General features: G+C 40.7%; 1 long non-coding RNA gene and 1 pseudogene across 2 annotated transcripts in view; one reads left to right on the top strand and one right to left on the bottom strand.

The window, feature by feature from the left end:
• LOC146394319 (uncharacterized) overlaps nt 1-22,357 on the top strand; it is a 66,649-nt gene extending 44,292 nt beyond the window's left edge. The window contains exons 12-19 of the long non-coding RNA XR_014836250.1: nt 9,296-9,460; nt 10,563-10,628; nt 10,829-10,869; nt 10,979-11,035; nt 13,089-13,309; nt 13,793-13,887; nt 14,051-14,174; nt 18,270-22,357. This is a non-coding gene — a long non-coding RNA (uncharacterized LOC146394319). The remainder of the gene's footprint in view (nt 1-9,295; nt 9,461-10,562; nt 10,629-10,828; nt 10,870-10,978; nt 11,036-13,088; nt 13,310-13,792; nt 13,888-14,050; nt 14,175-18,269) is intronic.
• LOC146394316 (cytoplasmic polyadenylation element-binding protein 4-like) overlaps nt 14,356-26,966 on the bottom strand; it is a 68,056-nt pseudogene continuing 55,445 nt past the window's right edge. The window contains exons 5-9 of the transcript XR_014836249.1: nt 25,712-25,801; nt 24,973-25,091; nt 23,231-23,345; nt 21,633-21,814; nt 14,356-18,784 (exon numbers count right to left, since the gene is read on the bottom strand). The product of XR_014836249.1 is annotated as a cytoplasmic polyadenylation element-binding protein 4-like (transcript). The remainder of the gene's footprint in view (nt 18,785-21,632; nt 21,815-23,230; nt 23,346-24,972; nt 25,092-25,711; nt 25,802-26,966) is intronic.

Below are 26,966 nucleotides of genomic sequence, written 5' to 3'. Positions count from 1 at the left end.
TTTCTAGGTCCATCCATGTTGCTAAAAATGCCGGTATTTTGTTCCTTTTAATGGCTGAGTAATATTCCATTGTGTATATGTACCACATCTTCTTGATCCACTCCTTTGTCGATGGACACTTAGGTTGTTTCCATGTCTTGGCTGTTGCAAATAGTGCTGCAATGAACACTGGAGTACATGTGTCTTTGCGAGGCATGGTTTTCTCTGGATAGATGCCCAGGAGTGGGATTGCTGGATCAAATGGTAGTTCTATGTTTAGTTTTCTGAGGAATCTCCATACTGCTTTCCACAGTGGTCGCACCAATTTACAATCCCACCAACAGTGTAATAGGTTCCTTTTTCTCCACAATCTCTCCAGCATTTATTGTTCATAGACTTTTGGATGATGGCCATTCTGGCTGGTGTAAGGTGGTACCTCATCGTGGTTTTGATTTGCATTTCTCTGATAATGAGTTATGTTGAACATCTTTTCATGTGTTTTTTGGCCATCTGTATGTCTTCTTTGGAGAACTGTCTGTTTAGATCTTCTGCCCATTTTTTGACGGGGTTGTTTGTTTTTTTTTGGTATGGAGCTGCAGAAGGTGTTTATAAATTTTGGAGATTAATCCCTTGTCAGTTGATTCACTTGCAAAGATTTTCTCCCATTCTGTGGGTTGTCTTTTTGTTTTGTTTAGGGTTTCCTTTGCTGTGCAGAAACTTTTAAGTTTGATTAGGTCCCATTGTTTATTTTTGTTTTTATTGTCAATACTCTAGGAGGTGGATCTGAGAAGATGTTGCTGTCGTTTATGTCAGAGAGTGTTTGGCCTATGTTTTCCTCTAAGAGTTTGATAGTATCTGGTCTATATCTAGGTCTTTGATCCATTTGGAGTTATTTTATTTTATTTTATTTTTTGTCTTTTTGCCATTTCTTGGGCCGCTCCTGCGGCATATGGAGGTTCCCAGGCTAGGAGTCTAATCGGAGCTATAGCTGCCAGCCTATGCCAGAGCCACAGCAACGCAGGATCCGAGCTGTGTCTGCGACCTACACCACAGCTCACAGCAACGCCGGATCATTAACCCACTGAGCAAGGGCAGGGATCAAACCCACAATCTCATGGTTCCTAGTCGGATTCGTTAACCACTGTGCCATGATGGGAACTCTCCTGGAGTTTATTTTTGTGCCTGGTGTTAGGAAGTGTTCTAATTTCATTCTTTTCCATGTGGCTGTCCAGTTTTCCCAGCACCACTTATTGAACAAACTGTGCTTTCTCCATTGTATAGTCTTGCCTCTTTTGTCATAGATTAGTTGGCTGTAGGTGTGTGGTTTTAATTCTGGGCTTTCTATCTTGTTCCACTGATCTATATTTCTGTCTTTGTGCCAGTACCATATGGTTTTGATGATTGTTGCTTTGTAGTATAGTCTGAAGTCCGGGAGCCTGATTCCTCCAGCTCCATTTTTCTTTTTCAGGATGTCTTTGGCTATTCTGGGTCTTTTGTGCTTCCAAACAAACTTTAGAACATTTTGTTCGAGTTCTGTGAAAAATGTCCTTGGTAATTTAATAGGGATTGCATTGAATCTGTAGATTGCCTTAGGTAGTATAGTCATTTTGATAATATTAACTCTTCCAGTCCACAAGCATGGTATATCTTTCCAACTATTTGTGTCATCTTTGATTTCTTTCATCAGTGTCTTATAGTTTTCAGAGTACAGGTCTTTTGTCTCTTTAGGTAGGTTTACTCCTAGGTATTTTATTCTTTTGGATGCGAATGTAAACTGGATTGCTTCCATAATTCTCTTTCTGATCTTTCATTGTTAGTGTATAGAAGTGCCATCGATTTCTGTGTATTAATTTTCTATCCTGTGACTTTGCCAAATTAATGGATGAGCTCTAACAGCTTTCTGGTAGTGTCTTTAGGATTCTCTAGGTATAGTATCATGTCATCTGCAAATAGTGATAGTTTTACTTCTTCCTTTCCAATTTGGATTCCTTTTATTTCTTTTACTTGTCTGATTGCTGTGGCTAGGACTTCCAAAACTATGTTGAAGAGTAGTGGCGAGAGCGGACATCCTTGTCTTGTTTCTGATCTCAGCAGGAATTCTTTCAGCTTTTCACCATTGAGAATGATGTTTGCTGTGGGTCTGTCATATATGGCCTTTATCATGTTGAGGTAGGTTCCCACTATGCCCACTTTCTGAAGGGTTTTTATCAGAAACGAGTGTTGGATTCTGTCAAAGGCTTTTTCCACGTCTATTGAGAGGATCATATGGTTTTTATTCTTCAGTTTGTTAATATGGTGTATCACACTGATGGATTTGTGGATATTGAAGAACCCTTGCATCCCTGGGATAAATCCCACTTGATCATGATGTACAATCCTTTTAATGTTTTGTTGGATGTGGTTTGCTAGTATTTTGTTGAGGATTTTTGCATCTATGTTCATCAGTGAAATTGGCCTGTAGTTTTTTTTTTTTTGAGGTATCTTTGTCTGGTTTTGGTGTCAGGGTGATGGTGGCCTCATAAAATGAGTTTGGGAGTATCCCTTCCTCTGCAATTTTTTGAAATAGTTTCAGGAGGAGAGGTGTTAGCTCTTCTCTAGATGTTTGATAGAATTCGCCTGTGAAGCCATCTGGTCCTGGACTTCTGTTTGTTGGAAGTTTTTAAATCACAGTTTCAATTTCAGTTCTTATGATTGGTCCATTCATCTTTTCTATTTCCTCTTGGTTTAGTCTTGGAAGATTGTATTTTTCTAAGACTTTGTCCATTTCTTCTAGGTTTTCTGTTTTATTGGCATATAGTTGCATATAGTAGTCTCTTATGATCCTTTGTACTTCTGTGATGTCCATTGTTACTTCTCCTTTTTCATTTCTAATTTTATTTTTTTTAATTTTTATTTTTTTTTGTTTTTTTGTTGTTGTTGTTGTTGTCGTTGTTGCTATTTCTTGGGCCGCTCCCGTGGCATATAGAGGTTCCCAGGCTAGGGGTTGAATCGGAGCTGTAGCCACTGGCCTACGCCAGAGCCACAGCAACGCGGGATCCGAGCCGCGTCTGCAACCTACACCACAGCTCACGGCAACGCCGGATCGTTAACCCACTGAGCAAGGGCAGGGACCGAACCCGCAACCTCATGGTTCCTAGTCGGATTCGTTAACCACTGCGCCACGACGGGAACTCCTCTAATTTTATTTTATTTTTTTTGTCTTTTTGCCTTTTCTAGGGCCGCTCCCACAGCATATGGAGGTTCCCAGGCTAGCGGTCTAATCGGAGCTGTAGCCACCAGTTTACATCAGAGCCACAGCAATGTGGGATCCGAGCTGCGTCTGTGACCCACACCACAGATCCTTAACCCACTGAGCAAGGCCAGGGATTGAACCTGCAACCTCATGGTTCCTAGTTGGATTTGTTAACCAACTAGGAACCATGACAGGAACTCCTCATTTCTAATTTTATTGATTTGAGTCCTCTCTCTTTTTTTCTTGATAAGTCTGGCTAAGGGTTTATCAATTTTGTTGATCTTTTCAAAGAACAAGCTTTTTGTTTCATTGATCCTTTCTATGGTTTTCTTTGCTTCTATTTCATTGATTTCTGCTCTAATCTTTATGCTTTCCTTCCTTCTACTAACTTTAGGTCTTGTCTGTTCTCTCTCAAGCTGCTTTAGATGTAAAGTTAGCTTGTTTATTTGAGCTTTTTCTTGTTTCCTGTGGTGGGCTTGTATTGCTCTAAACTTTCCTCTTAGAACAGCTTTTGCTGCATCCCATAGGTTTTGGAGTGTCGTTATCTTTGTTGTCATTTGTTTCTAGGTATTTTTTGATTTCTTCAGTGATCCATTGGTTGTTTAGTAGCATGTTATTTAGTCTCCATGTGTTTTGTGTTTTTTACAGTTTTTTTTCTTGTTGTTGATTTCCAGTCATACAGCGTTGTGGTCAGAAAAGATGCTTGATATGATTTCAATTTTCTTAAAGTTACCGAGGTTGGATTTGTAGCCCAGGATGTGATCAATCTTGGAGAGTGTTCCATGTACACTTGAGAAGAATATGTATTCTGTTGCTTTTGGACGGAATGTCCTATTAAGTATCTATTAAGTCCATCTGGTTTAATATATCATTCAGGGCCTGTGTTTTCTTATTTTCTGTCTGGATGATCTGTCCATTGCTGTAAGTGGGGTGTTAAAGTCCCCCACTATTATTGTGTTATTGTCGATTTGTCCTTTCAAGGTTGTCTGCAGTTCCCTTATATATTGTGGTGAACCTATGTTGGCTGTGTAGATATTTAACATTGTTATATCTTCTTCTTGGATTGATCCTTTAATCATTATGTAATGACCTTCTTTGTGCCTTAAAATATTCATTTTAAAGTCTATTTTGTCTTTAATGAGTATTGCTACTCCAGCATTCTTTTGATCCCCATTTGCATGAAATATTTTCTTCCATCCTCTCACTTTCCATTTGTATGTGTCCCTAGAAGTGAAGTAGGTCTCTTGAAGACAACATATATATGGGTCTTGTTTTTGTATCCATTCAGCCAGTGTATGTCTTTTGGTTGGGGCGTTTAGTCCATTAACATTTAAGGTAATTATTGATATGTATGTTCTTATTGCCATTTTATTAATTGCTTTGGATTTTTCATTGCTCTTTTTTCTTCCCTTCTTTTCTTGTTCTCTTCTGGTTTGATCACTATCTTTAGTGTTGTATTTGAGTTGATTTTTCTTTGTTGGTGTATCAATTGTAGATTTTTGGTTTGCAGTTATTCTGAAGTTTTGATATAAGAGTCTATATGTATATTAAATTGTTTTAAGTTGTTGTTCTCCTAATTGCAAGTTCATCTCCAGTGTCCTGCATTTGTACTTACCTCATCTCATGATTTCTGATTTTGGTGGTATAATTGTGCATGGATGATTTCATATCTTTACTGTATATATACCTTTACTGGTGAGCCTTGTCATTTGTGATATTTTTGTTTCCTGTTGCTGTCTTTTCTTTTCTGCCTAGAGAAGTTCCTTTAGTATTTGTTGTAAGGCTGGTTTAGTGTTGCTGAATTCTCTCAGCTTTTGCTTATCTGTGAAGGTTTTGATTTTTCCTTCAAATCTGAATGAAAGCCTTGCTGGGTAAAGTAATCTTGGTTTGAGGTTTTTTTTCTTTTCGTCATGTTAAGTATATCATGCCACTCCCTTCTGGCCTGCAGAGTTTCCTGCTGAAAAATCTGCTGGTAACTTTATCAGGGTTCCCTTGTATGTTATTTGTTGTTTTTTTTTTTTCCTAGCTGCTTTCAAGATTTTCTCTCTCTCTTTTTTTTTTTTTTTTTGTCTTTTTGCCATTTCTTGGGCCGCTCCTGCAGCATATGGAGGTTCCCAGGCTAGGGGTCTAATCGGAGCTATAGCTGCCAGGCTATGCCAGAGCCACAGCAACGCAGGATCTGAACCACATCTGCAACCTACACCACAGCTCACAGCAACACTGGATTGTTAACCCACTGAGCAAGGCCAGGGATCGAACCCACAACCTCATGGTTCCTAGTTGGATTTGTTAACCACTGCACCATGACGGGAACTCTAAGATTTTTCTCTTTGTTTTTAATTTGGTCAGTTTGATTAATATGTGTCTCGGTGTATTCCTCCTTGGGTTTATTTTATATGGTACTCCTTATGCTTCCTGGATTTGAATGAGTGGTTCTTTTCCCACGTTGGGGAAGTTTTAGGCCATTATCTCTTGGAATATTTTTTCTGACCCTTCTCTCTCTCTTCTCCTTCTGGCACCCCTATAATACGGATGTTGGTGCATTTAACATTGTCTCAGAGTTCTCTGAGACTCTCTTCATTTGTTTTCAATCTTTTTTCTCTTTTCTGTTCTGCGTTTGTAATTTCTACTAATCTGTCCACCATCTTGCTTATTCATTCTTTTGCAGCCTGTATTCTGCTGTTAGCTGCTTCTAGTGAATATTTTACTTCAGTTATTATATTTTGCATCTCTTCTTAAGTTTTATATCTTGTATCTCTTTTCTCAGTGTTTCCTGTAAGTTATCCATCTTTGCCTCCAGTTTATTCCCAATGTCTTGCATCATCTTCAGCATCAACAGTCTAAAGTCTTTTTCATGGAGGCTGAGAACTTCTTCATCACTTAGCTGATTTTCTGGGGTTTTTCCTTTCTCCCTCATCACTTAGCTGATTTTCTGGGGTTTTTCCTTTCTCCCTCATCTGAGTTATAGTTCTCTGTCTTTTCACTTTTATAGGTTTTTGGTGTGGTGACCTTTTTATAGATAATAGAGCTGTAGCCTCTCTTACTTCTGGTGTCTGCCCCCCTTGTGGCTGAAGTCGGTATGGGGGGCCTGCTGTAGGCTTCCTGATGGGAGGGGCTGAGGCCCACCCACTGGTAGGTGAAGCTGATTCCTATCCCTCTGGTGGGTGGGGCTTAGTCTCTGGATGGGATTAGAGGCGGCTATGTGCCTTCCGGGTCTTTAGGCAGCCTGTTTACTGAGGGGCCAGGCTGTGATCCCACCTGGATTGTTGTTTGCCCTGGGGCTTCAAATCTGGGTGGGGCCAGATTTTCCCAAAATGGCCACCTCCAGAGAAAGGCACATTGATGAATATTCCCGAGAGCTTTGCTTCCAATGTCCTTCCGTCACAACAAGCCACATTCACCCCTGTTTTCCCAGGATGTCCTCTAAGAATTGCAGTCAGCTTTGACCCAGATTCCTGTGGAGACCTCACTCTGCCCTGGGACCCAGTGCATGTGAAAGTCTGTGTGCGCCTTTTAAGAAAGGGGTCTCCATTTCCCCCAGTCCCGTGGAGCTTCTGCATGCAAGCCCCACTGGCCTTCAATGCCAGATGCTCCAGGAGCTCTTTCTCCCAGTGCCAGATCCCCGCACATGGGAGTTAGATGTGGGGCTCAGAACTCTCACTCCTGTAGGTGAGTCTCTGTGAACCAGTTAGTTTCCAGTCTGTGGGGCTTCCCACCCAGGAGGTATGGGGTTGTTTATATCACGTAATCGCCCCTCCTACCTCTTGATGTGGCCTCCTCTTTTTCTTCTGGAGTAGGATATCTTTTTTAAGGTTTCTGGTCCATTTGGTTGAAGATTGCTCAGCCTTTAGTTGTGAATTTTGTTGTTTTTAGGAGAGAAGTTGAGCTCCAGTCCTTCTATTCCACCATCTTAATTCCATCAGTTTTTGCCCCTTCTGATGATATGACCCCACTCAACCAGAGATGGCAAAAGAACAGAAACCCAGGGCGGGGGTGTTTCACCCTGGAGCCATGCCCCTAAACCCAGTGATCTCTGCCTTTAGTCAGGAAGCCCAACATTGCCTGACTTTGAAACCCCAGTAGCTTCTACCATCCCACACCGTGCCTGGGTCAAATTCACCCTTCACAAGGGCAAAGGGGAAATTACTAAGGAACTGAAAATCGTCTGTCTTCAAAGGCAATATAATAGAGCTGTCAGCTGGGAGACACAAGGCCTTATTCCCAGCTCCTACTCCCCTTTCCTGCTTCTTTCCCTGCAGAGAAGGATCCCAGAAAACTAACCCCTTGGAGTTCATGCTTAGGTTGGTAGCACAGACAAGACCCTCTGCTGCAGTGTGTGGTCCCCAGCAACCATGTGGGAGAAGCCGTGTTCCTAAGATGGGAAGAAAGAAAGCTGAGCTGGGTGCTGAGGCAGTGTGCCCCTGGCCTGGAGTCTCAGCTCTGATGCTATCACTGTGGCAACTCCTGTAGGCTGGATGGAGGAACGGTGAGAACAGGCAGGAGGTGGGAAAACAGCATCAGAGGGTTCCTGCCTGCTGCCATGCCCTGCCGCCCCCATCTGCCCCCCGTCCGGCACAGGGGTTGATGCTTGGTAAGTGCATAGATGATACTAGCAACAGCATCATCATCATGCTACTCACAACAAGTAAATGTACTGAGTACTTAATTCAGTGCTAAACACGGCAAAAACTCCTATCAGAAACAGATATGTATAGACCCCAACTCCCAAAGACAGTGGAGCTCCTCTCTTCATGTGTAATTCCAAAAAGAAAATACTATTATATAAAACAAGTATAAGGGCAGCCAAGAGGATTCTAGTTCCCCCCCATTATGGGTGACGGCTGCATCACTGCAAAATTGCCTCTGCCTGGGAGAGAGTTGAGATTATGATCAGGGCTGTGGGAGGTTGTGTTCTGGTTATGGGGTGTGTGTGTGGAGGGAGGTGCCACTCTGGCTTTTGGACACTGAAGTGCACTTGACAGATTCCACTGCCCTTCTCTCCCTGTCCTTCCCTCCATGCCCCCCCCCCCTTTATCCACCCTCCTTCCTGCCACCTTCTGATACCCCTCAAGGAGGGCTAGTGATCCTGATTTTAAGTCAGATACCTCTGAGTCCCCTTTTGCACCCCTTCCAACTTTAGAATTTTGTGTTTGGCCTTTGTTAGATTTGAATTCTTTGGGTGGCAAATAAAAAGGAAATTGTTGATGACTATACTTGGCTACGGCCTTAATGTCTCCCGTAGAAGGAGGAATTACTGTAAATCTATGCTTCAGAATTCTAAGTTGGTTCTTCCAGGCTCCACAGCATCATATCTGTTCAGGAACAGCTGTTCAGGCCATAGTAATGATCAAAGCTGTGCATTCCAGAGCTTAGTGCTCTAATAATGGCAAACACCTCTTCTCTTTTCTCTCTCTCTCTGTGAAGAACATAAATTCTCTGTAGACATCTATTTTAGTGATTCTGACATCTCAGTCCAGAAGCAAATATGCCAGGGCTGTTTTAAAATTCGACAGGACACACCAGTAAGAAAACCTCTCCCTTTGGATTTCAGGACTATTTTTGTTCTGGTTACAGAGATGGTGCAGAGTCTCAAAGGATGAGATTTGTGAGGAGGCCTGATTTCTATATAGAATGTGTTATTCAATTTCAGTTCTATTGAAAGAAGGAAAATCCTTTCTCTTTGGTGGGATTTTCCTTGAATCTAAAGAAAACTGATGTAAAGATGTATACATGTGTATTTTATCTCTATCTATCCATCTGCCTACATACCTATCCGTCCATCCGTCCATCCATCCATCCATCTGGCTAACTAGATATCCTTCCTTGGCACCCATGTGATTATCGTTGGTTGGGCCTCTTCTTAGTCACTTAATGATTTAGGGGACAACATAACAACCACAAAGAATAGCTATCACCTTATTAAAGACATCCTTGCCAAACAAAATAAAGGAAAATGATTTTTGGATGGGTCTGTAAAGTGGTATGTATGCTTTCAGTATAACCTCTTGGTGATTTCTTAGTCAATGGGAGGGTCGGGATGGGGGATTGTAATGAAATTTCTCTTTTTTGTTGGAAATTTACAAGGGGTAAAGTGAAACAGGACCTGGAGTCTGTGCACCTGTGTTTGAACCCTGACTTTGCAAACTGGTTAAGCTTTCTGAATCTTCAGCACCTTTAAAGTGAGTGTGCACGTAGTATCTGTGTCATGGGGCTGTAGGAGGAGGCAGAGAAGCATGATGCCTACACACGGTAAGCACCCTGTCCTTTGCTAGTAGTTGCTGTTATCATTATTATATAAATTATTACTATTTTCACTCCCAGAACTGCTTGTGTTTCTGAGATTTTTGGTGGGGGGGGGGCGGGAGGGGTGGTCTCAGTGCTAGGGAAAAAGGCTTTTCCTTTGTTTCCTGCCCCAAACTGATACCTCTTTTTTTCCTGGTGGTGAAGTCATAGAGAAAGGATATGCACTATGAAGTCTGTAGATCCTTGAAGAGAATAGGAATGGCATTTTAACTCCCTTGTCCCTACTCTTGGAAATGTATACCCCATTTTGGCCACGGAATCACAGACTCACATTTAAGGGGGCTAGTGAGGCAGACAAGAATTGTAGAGCTTTCAGAGCTTCACAGACTTAAGTGCTTCCATTGTGGCCTCTGCTACCCATCTAGAGGACCTTGAGCAAATCCTTTAATTAAGAACCACAGTCAAGGAGTTCCTGTTGTAGCGCAGCGGAAACAAATCTGACTAGTAACCAGGAGGTTGTGAGTTTGATCCCTGGCCGTGCTCAGCAGATTAAGGATCCAGCTTTACTGTGAACTGTGGTGTAGGCCAAAGACATGGCTCAGATCCTGCATTGCTGTGGCTGTGGTGTAGGTTGGCAGCTGTAGCTCCGATTGGATCCCTAGCCTGGGAACCTCCATATGCCATGGGTGCGGCCCTAAAGCAAACAAACAAAACAAAAAATGCCCCCCCAAAACCTCAGTCAAATCCCACCTTCTCTCTAGTGAATTGCTTCATCATCCTATCTCTATACTTTCAAACAAGATAGCTTGCTCCTGAATTTGGTTTAGGAATGAAACTTTTAATAACAAACCCAACTTAAAAAAAACCATCTTGCCCATTGCTATTCCAGGAGCAGTGAGGTTTGTGGGGGAACTGGGGAACTGGGGATGTGGTAGGTGGGGATTGGAACCCAGGCTTCACCACCTACTAGCTGTATAGGCTTCCAGGTCACCTGACAGCTCTGGGACACAGTTCTATATTCTGTTCAGTACCTCCTGTTGGGAGTGGATACCTGTCAAAGTAAGTGCCTGACACGCTGCAGGTGATCAGCAATTCCATCCTCTTCCAGAACCAAACCATGGTCACTGAAGAGTCAGGAGAGCTGAGTCAAGAGGCCATTCCACTGCTCCCCAAGGTTAGACACATGGGCTGCTTGGCTTTTTCCTCCAATATAAGAGGTGAATCATGCCTCCATTCATTCATGTGAGGAGGCCCAGCTCTCTCCTGGATTCTGTCTAAACTCTTTTATTGTTTCACAGACTTAAATGACCACAAGGTTTCTTCCTGGGTAACAATTTTTAAATTTTTCCTCTTCCTTTTTTTTTGTCTTTTTAGGTCCGTTCCTGTGGCCTTTGCCACAGCAACACCAGAGCTGGGTATACACTGGATTTTGACACTGCTGTTCATTTTTAACTTCCTTGAGACAAACTGTACTTTTCCAACTCTGGTCACCACAATGAATCACAATATGATACTTTTTTCCAGCCAGCCAACAATGACACTCAATTTAACCAGAGGAAGATCTGAAATCAGAATACACAGGTGAGACTCAGACATGCCAAAACAAACTGTTCTCTAATATGAGAGACTGAATTGGTACTGCTAGATACAGACTTCATAGCCGGGCACCAACGTTTGTTTTCTGAATTCTTAGTTTTGTTCAAAGCCTGCGGTCCCTATTCTCAGGACATGGAGTGGCGAGGGTGTACTGGGGGAAGTTGGCGAGGGAAATTTTTTAAGGAGGGAAATGATATACATTATCAGGAAGGTGTACAAGCATAGCACACAATGGCAGATTCAGAGCACAGGTTGCTTGTGTAACATGGTATTTGTGGCACCTTGAGAAACAAGGGCTGATCTGAGCCAGTGAGGAGTGTAATCAAAGTAGCCTGCAAGATGATAGTTCATGCTGCAGAGTAAACTCTTCTGTTTTTTTCTGGGAGGAGGAAAGGAAGGAGCTGAATTGGAAATGTGACAGGGGTTAGAAGCTAGGCAAGTAAGTAGAAGCCTAGTTGAGTTCAGTGCAGACAATGGCAATAGCTCTGGATATTACTGAGGCAGGGCACGACAAGGAGCCGTTGCAGAAACTAAAATGTGGTTCTAAGGCTGACAGCAGCCAGTGTGCTAACATGCAGAACAGTGTACCCCAAAGGCTGTGCCACAGGATCCTGCCTTACCTGTAAACAAAATCTACAAAGAAATTTAGGGGGAAAGCACTTGAAACAAAGCAAATACATTTCTTCATTGTAGAACTTCTCAAAGCCTTAATAAGCTAATTGTCTCTCTTGATTTACCAAGAAACATACTGCTTTACCTTCTAAGCTAATTTAATGATGGAATTTTTTCTTTTTCTTTTTGCCCTTTTCTCTTGGTAAAGATTACTTTAGTGCACTGGAGATCATAATTTTGGAAATAACCATTAAGAGTTTTTTGTTTATCATTCCAGCATTATACATTTCAGAAAAAGAATTACCTTTTAAATGTGTTTAACTCATTTCATTGAAATCTCCAATATTCCTTAATTTTTAAAAACAGGAATTTACTCTCCCCATGAATTTTTTTTCATTAGGGCCACACGTGCAGCATAAAGTTCCCAGGCTAAGGGTGGAATTGAAGCTGTAGCTGCCAGCCTACCCCACAGCCACAGCAATGTGGTATCTGAGCCTCATCTGCAACCTATACCACAGCTCATGGCAATGCCTGATCCTTAACCCACTGAGCGAGGCCAGGGACTGAACCCGCATCCTTGTGGATACTAGCCGGGTTCGTTACCGCTGAGCCACAATGGGAACTCCTTCTCATGATTTTTGATCAGACTTTATTTTTCAAACTTAAAAAAAATTTAAAAAATTACTTTCCTGGAGTTCCCGTCGTGGCGCAGTGGTTAACGAATCCGACTAGGAACCATAAGGTTGCGGGTTCGGTCCCTGCCCTTGCTCAGTGGGTTAACGATCCCGCGTTGCCGTGAGCTGTGGTGTAGGTTGCAGACATGGCTGGGATCCCGCGTTGCTGTGGCTCTGGCGTAGGCCGGTGGCTACAGCTCCGATTCGACCCCTAGCCAGGGAACCTCCATATGCCGCGGGAGCGGCCCAAGAAAGAGCAACAACAACAAAAAGACAAAAAAAAAAAAAAAAATTAAAATTACTTTCCTTCTTAACTGGGTTTGAATACAAATACAGCTCAGGGACAGTTAAGAATGGAGCAGAGGAGTTCCCACTATGGCACAGCAGGCTAAGGATCTGGCATTGCTACAGCTTTGGCATAGGTCATAGCTGCAGCTCAGATTCCATCCCTGGCCAGGGAATTTCTACGTGCCACGAGTGCTGCAACCAAAAAGGAAAAAGACAAGAAAAAAGAATGGAGTAGAGAGCTTTCCTTGTTGGGTAGGTTTAGGTGGGCTAAGCAGCCCATGTAACCTCTCACACCCTTCCTAGATTCACCATTCCATGCTTAAGGCACCAGAAGTACTGCACCTACATATTATTTCAAGATACAGTTATTACAGCACTTATGATACATCACTTCCCTAAAATAAATATTTCCTGAAATAATCTAAAGCTTCTCATGTTTTTTTTTTTTCTCCTCCCTCCTACAGTGCTGAAACCATGCCAGAGTACCCATGGATATTGCAGAGATGACAACCAAATGTCACCCACATCTCCAGTATCCCTAGGGCTTTCTCAGGGGCCCGTCACTGAACTCTGAACATAAGTTTCGGCTACTGCCAGCCAAAGCTTCTGTGACCTAGTACTCCTGGGAGATCCTGTGCAGTGGTGGTTCAGCCCATACTCTCAGAAGCCCCGACAGCTGGGAGAGGTGCGTATTGGGATTATTAAGACAATTTAGAAGCAAAAGGCCCCCAGAGTCTATTTGTCTCAGGACATGAACTGCTTCTTTTAACCTTCAGAATACTATACTCAAGGTAAGAAAGAGCAGAAATTAAATTTGACAACATGGGATATTCTCAGTGTTACACTTTATGTTATAATAAATCCTTAAACGCTTAAAAATGCAGTTTAAGATACAGATCACTAAAACATCATAGTACCCAGTAGTCCACAGATTTATGGACAATCCAAAGGTAATACTTGCAGTTCACAGGCTAGAGAGATTATAATCCCAGAGGCCGTATCCTGTGGTGTTAGGATCTAAGGGGGAACTGGAGGTTAAAATTCAAGAGAGGTTTGCTAACCCAGATCCTCTCATAGAGTGGCCAGAAATCAAGGCTCTTCGCCGACAAAGACCCAAAACTAAACCTCTCTAAATATAAACTGACGGTCTCTATTTTTTTTTTTAAAGGCCTCACCCATGCATATGGAATCGGCAAATCGGAGCCGCAGCTGCAGGTTTACACCACAGCCATCCCAACACCGGACCCAAACTGCAGCTTTGCGGTAAGGCCGGATCCTTAACCTACCGAGTGAGGGCAAGGACTGAACCTGCATCCTCACCGACACTATGCTGGTCCTTAATCCGCTGAAACACAACAGAAACTCCTGACCCTGGCTATTAAATAAACACGTGTTCTCTTCTTTTCATTGGACATTTGGCCTTCAGCAGATGACTGAACACCCACATACCAGGCTCAGGCCTCACAGGCATCATGAAGGCTACAAATAAGACCTCTGCTATGCAGCATGTGAACTGACAACGCAGGCCAAAACCAACAAGCCACTGACACGTAAGGGTTTACAGAAGCAATGCACACTTGCCATGAGTATGTATATGCCTGGACGGCTTTTCATTTTGGTTTGTTCTGCTTTGGCCAAAAAATAGAGTCCTAATATTTAAAAAATATTTTATTCCCAACCATAGAAGCATCATCATCTACTTATGTTGAAAATAAGTATATTAAAAGAAAGCTGAGTTAAAAGTTTTATTCATTCAACATCTCACATTACAAATATTTAAAAATTATATGCATACTGGTATAAATAGTCATTTGCAAACTATTTAATAACATTAATTTTCCACTAGCACTTCAACAAATGAACTCTTTTTAAAAAAGGAACTGTGTTATATAACTTAGGAGTAGAACATACAAAAATAGGAACTTAACGTGAAAATGACTTTAATAAAAAATGAATTACCCTTATTTAAAATGCTATAATAAATACTACAACCTCCCCATACACAGTAAAAACTATATGGAAATTCAGCCAAGTAGTACAATTAACTGACATACTTAAATAACTTTTCCTTCTGATAATATGAGCAATACACTGGAAAAAAAAAACATTAGGGATTAGTAAAAACTAGACACCCACTTGCTAAAAGTTTCACTTTCCAAAAAATATAACAAAAATCTGATGAAAATTATAAAAACTAATTATACTTTAAATTTTAAAAATATAAAAAATAAAACAGTTGAATACAATATTGTCCCAATTCTTACAATGCTATCAATCACAGTAGCTTTAAAATAAGATAATAAAATAAAGCAAATGACCAAAACCTCTTTTATTCCATTTTTAAAAATAATCTCAAATTTACATTAGTAGAAAGATTGATTTCTGATTCTTTTCTTTAGAAACACCAGCAAGAAAGAGGATTACTCTTAACAGTAGAAAATGACATTTTAAATGTCTGCAATTAAAAACAAAGAATTACACTGCAAAGATCTTTCAAAAGTTTGAAATAAGTATTGCACATAACTTGAAGTTAACTTGCCACAATTCATCACATTCAAGTTTTAAATCACCTTTTAACAGAAGATTCAACTCTTCAAAACAAAAAGGGTGAATTATCAAGTCTTTCCAACAGCACTCTCATAAAATGCTCAATTCATTCACTGCAAGTTTTATTTTGCATTCTGCAGAGGTCTGTGTATGGAGAAGTATATATATTATACCAAAGCGTGGGGACCAGAAGGGGAAGGAAGAGGGTTCCTTTACATAGAAAATAATCAGAAACACTTTATTTTACATTGCAAAAATAACCATGTAATTACTCTGTAACTACATTGTAAGTACATGGCGGGTGCCATGCTAGTGCGCTAGAACTACATGCTTGGTAAATTGAAGTGAGACCCTAAAATCTGTAAACTAATTACATGTTAATTATGTTTTGAGTTACATGGTAACTCCCAACTACAATCCCATGTAATCTGAAGGACATGTAATCAATAAAGTTCAGAGTAATAGATAATAATTGTTTATGCCCTGTAAATTGAAGTGTAACCAAATAATCTGTAAACACGCTTGTCACACAATCACAAGTAAATATTAGTAGAATAACAATTTCTTACATTAGTCATGCATACTAACATTACACACCTGTCTCACGGCAGGCTATTTTTTTTTTTCTTTATGTATAATTTAAAAGAGCAGACATCTCTGAATCAAACACGTAACATCAATTTATTAATATTAAAAATGGCTAAACATTCACCAAAAATGTCTGCGTTACGAATTCATTTTAAAAACTTAGTAAGAAGCTGTAGACAATTTTGTTATTTTAAATTTCTACCCTATGCTTATGAATTTAATTTTTTTTAAGGAACTACAGTGTTATCTTGTCATTTTCATGCGAATTTTTTTTTCATTAATTTGTGACTTCACATAGACTATTTCTTAAATTATAGGTACACCAATAGCTGGTGCTGGGGAAGGATGTTTAAGCAACATGCTTTCTCTTCTCTGCAGACTCTAAAATAGCATTGCCAGTGCACGACATTCATAATTTAAAATGTATGCAGAGCACTGAAATGTATAAAAAGCAGAATATAAGAAAATAAAATTTATTAAAATTATTTATATTAAAAAATGAAGTATATGAAGATCTCTCAGTAATAAAAGTACAAAAAGCTACTCTTTGCAATATGAAAAATTGAGGTATTGCATAAAGAGATATCCCGTCAGTGAAAAGTGTGCCTAAAAATGTTCACTGTTGGAAAAACAAGATATACAAAAGTAGTGCATAACAAATATACATTATGTGCGTGACAAAATAAGTTAGCTACAAAAACACTGTACCGAAATTCAGCAGGTCATGTACAAAGGGAAAAATTATTATTCAAAGCTAGTTCTCAAACAGTGTTATTTCTTGTTAACTCATCACACCTGTTTACTGAGTGGGAACAGCACGATAGCACACCCCAAGCCACCTACGAGCACTGAAAAGAATTAAAAAGAGGCCAATGAACATTCCAATTAGAATTATGTAGTTCAGGAGAAAAGAAAAAAAAAGTCCCTGACCAGCTTCACCAGAGCACCCTCTGTTCGCATGACTGCTTTCGATATTTGCAGGGGGTCTTTAAAAGCAGCTCCCTTTCTACGTCTGATTATTAGACAGCAAATGCCTCCATTTTGACCTTTGGAACTTAACAGGTAAATAGTCCATTAAAGCCTGTGTTCAAAATAAAGGACCGAGTTTCCTAAAGATGATCAGTAGGGGTCATCAGCCAGGTGGTTCCACCGTAGTGCTGGGGCAAGTCTTTGGTTTGGAAGGATCCAAGATGGTACTGCTAGGTAGCGCAACCAGCAAGATTGCCATTAGGTTTTTTGTTTTGTTTTTTAATGTTTTGCACACTGGTGACAATCCTTTCCATGGTGGATAGGGCATTTCGTACGAGAATGTAAAAAAATAAATGTTACTTCCATGACCAGGGCTTCAAGAGACTTAATTTCAGTTTACTCCTGAAGCATACTGTTCAACACATAATAACGCCTTTCAAAAGCTAGAATTTTATTTATAATAAAGCATGCATTACTTGATGGAGTTGGCACTTCAAACACTGACTATGTCCCATGCTAAGTTCTGAAACTGTAATGTTATCTTATTTTATAGGAAGAGTAAGATAAACATACGTACCTTTGCACAGATTTACACAGTTACTTAGTTCGACAGTGCAAAACACTTGGCAACTACTTAACATTTTTTTAACTTTTTTTTTTCATCTTCTATGTTACAACTAAATTACAGGATACCCAAAGTAACTTTAAATCTAAGAGTAAGCCAATCAGCAGCCAATTTAAATATTGGTTTTGTCTTCCAGTTTTGGCTACATATGTAGTTTAACACAAAATCAAAAACCATAGCCTTGAGGTATCTCTAGATCTGTTTTGTTTTGTTTTTTAATGTCAAAATGGAGAGCAAAGGCTGACACCCGATGAGTGTTAGTAAATTAGGATATAGAGTTTATACATAACATCAAAAATAAAATTTATATATTTGTTCTTTAGGAGAGGAAATGCTAGTTTTCCCACCAGCTGTCATTCATTCTAGCTTTGGTAGGTCTGCTGGGGCTCTGACCAGATAAGTTTAATAATAAGTAAGTGCACTCCCCTCAGAAGTAAATGTACCCAATTTTTACAGTCTAAATTTTCAAACCTGTTTAAAAGAAAATAAACCTAGCTCTGCCTACTTTACCATTTTTTTTTTCTGATGTGGTAGTAACTTCGAGGCATAATGAAATTATGTTCCGCCTCTAAACCTTTGAAGTTCGTTGTAATGCTGCTTCAATCTCGCTTGTGCATTTACGTTTGCTTTAACATGCTCTTTCCTGTTAATAATTGTTAACTTCCTCCACTGCTGTTAAAAGAATAAAAAGGGGATGGAAGAAGTGAGAGAAGCAAAAAAGATGAAAGAAAAGAAAGAGAAAGGCAAAAGCACTTCCCTGGGGGAAACCCCGCGTCAGGAGAGATTGATAGTGTTATTGTTACGTGGTTACTTTAATAAAAGTATTCTTATCTGTTATATTAATAATCATTTAATTAAAACCCCAAAATACTCTATTGTTTCATTTCTCTTTTAATATTTCTCTCTCTCCTCTAAGAAAATGTTGCAGGAAGTTTGGGCCCTCTTGGTGTCTCCAGCAAAACAAGAGAAGAAAACTCCCCTGCAACATGATGGCAATACGAAAAAGGAGTTCGTACATATTGTTTTCAGTGACACAAGAATCTACAAAACACCTATATTATAGGTCATTCTTTCCGTTAGACTATTGTTAGCTTACAGACTGCACAAAAGGACATGCCAGCATGAAGAGGTTGAGGAAGGGGGCAGAATGAACAGAAGAGTGCACTTATTCGGAGGCCTGAAAATGAGCACTGCAGTTATCCTCTAGTTCCAGCGGAAGGAGATATGTCGGGGACGGTCACCGCCTTCCTTCACCAGGGGCTTGTGGAATTCCCTGCCAGCGCGAGAATGAATAGCAGCCCAGCAATATTCACAGTAATACTGCAGACAGGTAACATTAGCACAGAAAAATGGAGCGAATTTCCCCCCACAACGGGCCCCCTGACATTCATCACACAGCTGATCATCCAAGACATATGGCTTAACTTCCACCTGCAATCAAAGAGCAAAGAAAGGAGTTGGCATTGCTCAGTGAACGGACCTGGCAACTCTGACCGCGGGTGGACGCTTGCAGCCACTGTCTAAAGGAGTCTGTGCCAAGTGCCCAAAAGGAAGGGCCGGTAACGCTGTCACTGAAATTCAGACAGTTCATCTTTTAAGCACCTGGGAAGGCTTTTATACCCATCCTTTTACATTTTTGTCTTATTAAATAAATACTTTTCAAATGAAAGAAAGGTTCCAGCAGAAATTGAAAAGTGAAGCCAAGTTCATGTTTGGGAACATCAGAAGGAGGTTTGACCCACAGGAGAGTTTTCATGGACACGAACCGCCACTTTAATCAGTGGATCCGGGTCGCTGTCAGATGCAGAATTATAATCTGCACCAGACCAACTAAGAGAGTCCTAGTGCCACAACAGAGCACCTCAATGTACAAGTCAGAGCGAAGCTGCTTGCATCACACGCTCTTGAGCTGTAATAAGGCCCGAGTCATGGTTTCTATTCACGGCGAACACATCTTGGGTTACAGTCATGAACTTCTAACTCCAGCAAAACAAGATACAGCCCCAGGACTCATAATCCAAAACCTCGCTTTATTCTTTGTCAGGAAGAATGGTCTACCTCAGTTGGAGAGTCTCATAAAATGAGGTCTGCTCCAGCGTCCGACAGGCCAAGCTGCCATTTGAGCCTCTCAAGCATTAAAAATAAGCTGGCTCTTAATTCCCCAGTGAGAAGAGGGTCGGGTATTTTTAGTCTTGGAGCAACTCACAATTGAAACTCCCTTAAACCAGGCTATTACTACCACTGGCGCCACCCACCTCTGACAAGAAATCCTGACAAAGGTTAGCCGTGAGCAAAAGAAAAGTGACAGGGAAGGCAGGATGAGCAGAATAAACCAGAGGATTGAGCTCCTGGCCCTGAGGCCATTCCAGAACACTCACAGTGACAGGGACACAGGTCAAAGAACTGGATCACAGAGGAATACAAATGAAGTCTGAATTTCTAAGGGCGAATCTTACGACTCTGAAACCCATGTAGCAATGAAGCAGCGAGGTAGGAGAGACTGTGCACTCAGGATGTGTGTATTTTTCAGTGTGAATAAAAAGGAGCTCCTCCTGCCCCCTTCATCCGAGCTTACAACAGAATCCACACCCTTCTCCTTACTATACCCCCGTAGAGCATGATGACCACCAGAATGGTAAAATTTCAGCTGCCACCCGAAGTAGAATAAACATGAAACGGAATAGAAGCAGTAAATGAAGACCACTATTGACTTGATAGTTTCTACGTACTGAACCGAGAAAGGCACAATACAGTCAAACCAATAAAGACTTTTTTGAGCACAATGCCTTGGAGTGTTGGATGTCTACGTTGGCCCTAAGGAAAGCGCTAGTCTGCCATGAAATAAGGAGCGGACACCAGAATGTAAATCAGTATATTGCTTACTTCATCAAGAAGGTCTTTCTATGAAAAAAAATCTCAACGGAACTAAAATACGATGCTTACTAATGTGGTGGATTCACATTCTGGTGTAAATCTGGATCTCACTGCAAACGAGCAACAAACCGTATCAACTGGCGGTTGGTTCACAGGCCACCCTTGGAGTAGTACTGCCAGGACAGATTTCTACCCACCAGAACATAAAGAGGTCCCCTGAGGACAGGGACCTCTTGTCCTAGGCACTAAAACATTTGCTGAGTGCATGAAACACAAAGATAAGAAATCTGTGGCAGCAATATGGATGCAACTAGAGAGTCTCACACTAAGTGAAGTCAGTCAGAAAGAGAAAGACAAATACCACATGACATCACTTATGTGTGGAATCTGAAATGTGGCGCACACAAACCTGTCTACGGAACAGAAACAGACTCACAGCACAGACATGGAGAATAGGCTTGTGGTCGCCAAGGGGGAGGGAGAGGGAGTTGACAGACAGTGAGTTTGGGGTTAGTGCTGCAAACTTTTATTTTGAATGGATAAGCAAGGAGGTCCTACCGTACAGCACAGGGAACTAGAGCCAATCTCTTGGATAGAAGAGGACGGAAGAGAACACGAGAAGAATGTGTGTATGTATGACTGGCTCACTTCGCTGCATAGCAGAAACTCATACAACACTGTAAATCTACTCTACTTTAATAAAAAGATTAAAAAAAGAAAAACCAAAAAACTCATCTGTAAATGTAAAGAAAGAAGACAAATAATGGAACACAGAGTCTCAAATATAATAGCCTGGAAAACAGAAGAAAGAGTTATCTTTGAGGTTTTATCCAGCCTTTTGATTCAGAGCCAACAAAGAGGAATTTAAAGTAATGAACCACTCCCTGATTTCAGGTGGGAAGACAGATTGCAAATGAAAAGATTATGATTTCTTTTACTTAATCTGTTACAATGAAATATTTCTTACACATGCAGCCCTTGAGGTGAATTTCTTCAGTCATTTGTTATACAGCGCATAGGAAAACAGGGCTCGCTGAGATATTCTCGATACCCCAGGTTTAAAAAAGAAGGCGAGGAGCTCTCAAGGGCATTCACATTTGTATACTTATAACACAGTACAAAGGATTTGGTAAATACTTATTGAATGACCAACTGAACAAACGAATGGATGAGGTGAAAGTCAATTATAGTGTTCTGGTCAGGCTACTCAGAAAACGACGAGAGAGGAAATTCATAGGAAACTCTTAGATGTATCCTACAGCACGCATCTGTCTAATGGGTCCTATAGGCATAACCACCCGCTGTCGATTTAAATCCCCCCCGCCCCCCCCCCCACCCATTCCAAGCTTGGTGATGACACAGAGGGTCATTCTGAGAACTTTCCAGAATGTAGTCCAGGACTTACCCGTTTATCTATCTCTCCATGCTGCAGCTGCACGAAGCGGGCACTGATAGCAGCTATGTAACTCTGTTGATTAGAGAAAGCGACGCGCCCAGCTCCTTTTGGGTACTTCAGCTCAGGGTCGGTATCAATCCCGGCATAGCACACACCTCCGTACAGCCGGTCCATTATCATGGCAAGCTCCACTGCATACGGAGGAGGGAGCAGACACGACATTTGAAGTCAGGAAAATTCATCTGGCTCAGCAAAGATTTCAGCAAAAGCAGTTCCTCTGTCCATCATTATAATATTATTAAAATGACACTAGTTTCTACAACCAGCTGTCTATTGCATTTATCTTTATTCTAATGTAACTAAGGCCAGGGACTCTGCTGGGTGTCTCACAGATATTCGCTCTTGATCTTCACAACACTATGAAGTAGGGAAGTAGTAACTTCCTGAGGAAAGTGGGACAGAGAGGACGATCAGTCTGTGCAAGGTCATGGGAAGTGAAAAGAGTGTGCCCTCGTCTGTCTGCTCTATACCATGGCGCCGCCACATATTTACCAGTTAACAGTGTATTGCTTAATATAAATAGTCTTTTGGACACTACAAATCGGATAGGTAGCCTCTTTGGGGGTCCTTCGAGTGTATTTCCATCAAAACCCATTTTACCTTTCCTTACAGTCTAGCTATGTGCCAGTTTCCCACATAGAAACTTGAGATAATAAATGTATCTTCTCCATGAAGAGTTACAGTTTTGAAGCTGCATTCTTACCCACTTTATGCTCAGTGTGTGTGTGTGTGTGTGTGTGTGTGTGTCTCTGTCTCATATAGGGGCGTGCCTGCGGCATATGGAGGTTCCCAGGCTAGGGAGTCTATTCGGAGCTGTAGCTGCTGACCTACACCAGAGCCACAGCAACGCCAGATCCGAGTCGCATCTGTGACCTATGGATCCTTAACCCACTGAGCGAGGCCAGGGATCGAACCCTCGACCTCATGGTTCCTAGTCAGATTTGTTTCCGCTGCACCACGAAGGAAACCCCCACACTTTATGTTCTTTATCTCACTTATACTATTAACCCTCAAATTATTTCAAGTTGGGGATGAAATGTCTTTTGTAAGGACTGTTCTAGGCACAGATGCACTGCTGATGCAGAGCTCAGTTAATGGCTCCCGAGCACATGGGGACATGGGCAACAATGACCATCTCGACAAATGACTCATTCCTGAAGCCCTTCTCTCTCAGACGACGATGAGAGTGACGAGCAAAAGCATTACGTGCGCTGCTCCAAGAACTGCGGATCTGTGATATCATTAAATCCTCAAAACAACTCCACATAAAGTACATACTTATCCATCTATTGGACAGATGAGGAGACTGAGATTTAGAGAAATTAATTTGTCTAAGGTTACCTGGCTTTTGAGTAACTTTTTATTTTTTAATTTTTTTTTAGCTGAACACATGAATTCAAAGCCAGACACTGATTCTAGAACTCTCACTCTTAGACATAAACGCAAATGCTTATGGAGAATTTATCCTGGAAAATGTGTATAAGATGTTTCTTATGCTAAAGGATGTTTTTTTTTGTTTGTTTTTTGGTTTCTTTGTTTGGTCATACCAGCTCGCAACGGTCGAGGAACACCACCAACAAATATAGTTTTTCGTGGGTCAAGAGGCTGTGAACCATCCATCACAAAGTCACTGTCACTGAGATTCCAAGGTCGAATCTGGACCTAGGGAGTGTGCAAACCAAAATGTCTCATTCTTGATACAGATAATTTATGGGGGAAAGAAGTTTAAAATTATTGCATAGCATTTTACTTTTAAAAGCAATAATCCATATCATTACAAATCAATAAAACTGTAAAAGTAGAAAAGACCTAAAAGGAGCATATCCCAACCCTTCATTTCCTTTTTAAGAGTAAACTAAACCAAGGTGGACAGTTCAATTGAATTGCTTATTATAAGTCAAATCACTTAACATGGCCTTAATTATCTGTAAGTTGATTAACTATCTCAGCTTATTTGGGCCTCTATACTACCCAATCACCCAGGATCTATGTAATTTAAATTTGGCATGGGATTTGATGTTGATTAGTATACAGTGCTAAGTAAACTAGGATTGTGTGCTCGACCCCATGTCCAGGAAATGCAAACTACTTCTGATACTAGCAAATCTGTTGCATTGCTTCAAAAAGCATTTCAAAATAAAAATATTGATGATATTTACAGTAAATGTTTTATGATAAAACACTTTAGTGTGTCCATTACCTCAACCAAGAATCATGCACCTCAATTTAACTGTTTGCATCATCAATCGTTAAAAATGCTTGCACCAAAGTCTAAGGGGTTCATAGTGGGGTATTCCCAACATGCACACCAACCAAGTCCTAAGGCCAGAAGGCCCCCAATTTAAATACCTATGGGGACTGGCAGGGAACAAACATGTCAAGCAGAGAGGGTCTAGGCCACACAGGAACTCTGGGACAACCCCAAGACACCAAGAAGAGCTCCACAAGTTACTGCTAGAGCTGAGCCCACTGACACCTCCATCCTGCGCTATACTCCATCACTGGGTGCTGGCTGAGGGATAAACTATTATTAGCCAGATGTGTCAAAACAAGCTAGTTGCTACCACTCCTTAAGGCTAAATTTTGTAACAAAAACTTTTTCAAAAGAAACAATACACAACGTACCTTTATGTATATACATCATTCATGTGACTTGTGAGAGTACCACATGCAAAAAGTTAAGGATAGCCTTGGGTAAAAACAATTTTTTTTTTAAGGCCGTACTTGCGGTATATGGAAGTTTCTGGGCTAGGGATCAAATTGGGGCTGCAGCTGAGACCTATGCCACAGCAACACCAGATCCAAGTCGCATCTGGAACCTATGCTGTAGCTTATGGCAATGCCAGATCCTGAACCTACTGAGTGAGGCCAGGGATCAAACCCACTCCTCCTAGAGACAATGTCAGGTCTTTAACCTGCTGAGCCACAATGGGAAATCCTGGGCAAAATCTTGATCAAAGAGAGGAAGGAGAAAGACAGGTAGATATATTTGTGCTTTGAGTTCTATTATTCAGAGGAAACTCAGCTACTTATCAAATGCATTACCAGCTGAAGTCTTTTAATAGAAAGATTTTCTAACTTTTAATTAACCAAAAAGTCAATGCCAAAATAATGTGCACAAATATACAGAATGTCAATGTTAGGAACTTGACAGCAACAAAACTTTTTCATTTTGATTCTACTTACAACCATGTCAATTCACAGATACATCAGGATGTCTATGGGTTTTTCAGAGCTAATGAGTAAGAGGTAAAAACAAGAAGCTATTTTCATGCTAGACTCCACTTACTGGCTTGTCTTTGATGGTAGGACTTGATACACACAGGTAGAGTTTTCCATCTTCTTCAATACATGCATCGATGAGAGCCTGAACAGAGCTTTCATCTTGAAATAGCAGAAATGCATAGCCTAGTAAAAAAATTTTTTTAAAGACATAGTTTTCTTTTTTTCTTGGTAATTCTTCAAGGAAAAGGAAGTATACAACTAAGGGAGGGAAAAGGAAAAGGAACAAACAACTAAACTAAAACTTAACCTCACCCAGAAGTCTGATAACATCAAGTGCAGTTACTTCTTTACTTATTTATTTTTTGTCTTTTTAGGGCCGCTCCTGCGGCATGTGCAGGTTCTAGGCTAGGCATCCAATCGGGGGGCTGTAGCTGTCCGGCCTACCCCTCAGCCACAGCCACAGCCACCCGAGATCTAATCTGCATCTTCGACCTGCACCACAGCTCCCGGCAACACCAGAGCCTTAACCCACTGAATGAGGTCAGGGATCAAACCCGCATCCTCATGGATGCTAGTCGGGTTCGTTAACCACTGAGCCACAGAGGGAACTTCCAATCTGGTATTATTCTGAAGCCTCTTTTAGAGTAAAATTAAATTTGAACTGAAAGCATATTAAGTAGAAATTTTAAAGACACATTTGGGAAAATGCAAGTTTAACAATGAAAGATTGTATCGTGAAGGTAAACATTTATGAAAAGAATAAAAGGATAAACTATACATGTATATTGAGTCTTGAGAATTACCTTTAGGAGGAAAATAGGATTTGCTCTCTGCTTTATGCGGCCAATCCACAATCAAAGGGCCAAAGCGTCGAAAACTAGCTGTGATCTCATCTAATGAACAACAAACCAAAAAAGTAGATTTAAATATTTTTATGATCATTTTTGGGAAATTGTTTAGAAAGACAGTTTCAAATCTACTATTTATAAGAACAGTACGCCAAGAACTCCTGTATCTCATTTCAGATTCACCATTATTCACATTTTGCACATTTATCTTCCCCTCTTCCTTTTTCTCCTTCTATATGTATGCATTCACAAATCCACCTACCTACCTATCTATCTATCTATCTATCTATCTGCCTATCTGCCTGTATGTCTGTTGGTCTGTCTATTTTATCTATCTACCTACCAACCTATTACCTTTTTTTAACATGATGCTCTATAACCCCAAAATACAACTGTTGGTACCTGCTCAAAGCAAGGTCACTCCCTTATTTACCACCATACAACCTCCTTCCAATCAGGAAATCATCACTGATACCACATTCTTACCCAATTCACAGACTCCATTCAAATTTTAAACTATCACAATAATATCTCTTTTTTCTTTTCTGACCCACAGTCCTATCTAGAACCAATGCTACATTTAGATGTCATATCCCTAGGCATCAGTCTTTTTACAATAGCTAGTTTAAAGAGTTCCTCATTCTTCCCTGTCTTTTACATACTGGGAAGCCTTAAAATATATAGGTCATTCATTCAGTAGGTTGGCTCCCATCCTGGGTCTGCACTGTTTCCTCATGACCTATGCGTTCTAAACAGGAAGACCACTATGTCATCTTGTCCTTTCACTGGATATGTTAATCTTGATCTGCTAGTCCCGTTGATATCTGCCTGTCTTCTCCATCAAAAATGAAAGCATTTTCCCCTTTGAATTTGATTAATATTTTGTGGGGGAATATTGTGTTACCCATCAATATGCTGTTCCCTCATTAGTCTTGGTGTCCACTGAAGACTCCCGCCTATATCAACTACCACAATGATAACTGCCAAATGCTGATTATCTAGTTCTATCAATCCTTCTACATTTACTAGTTAGTATTATACAGTAAAGAAGAGTTTTCCCTTTTTCACTTATTTAGTCATGAGTTTATTTGTATCAGTAAGGACATATTTTATTCAATGGGTTGTAATCTGATTCTCTCAATTTGTCCCCTACATTGTCCCCGACTTGCCTAGCAGGGGTTCCTATCCTCCTATCATTCTTCAAGTGCTT

This window comes from Sus scrofa, unplaced genomic scaffold (assembly GCF_054392235.1).
Source record: "Sus scrofa isolate SSC_HxYL_T2T_F1_AM1 unplaced genomic scaffold, Sscrofa_HxYL_maternal_Yorkshire_Landrace_v2.0 dam_40, whole genome shotgun sequence".
In the NCBI taxonomy this organism is placed as follows: Eukaryota; Metazoa; Chordata; class Mammalia; order Artiodactyla; family Suidae; genus Sus; species Sus scrofa.
This window is presented reverse-complemented; position numbering and strand designations above follow the sequence as displayed.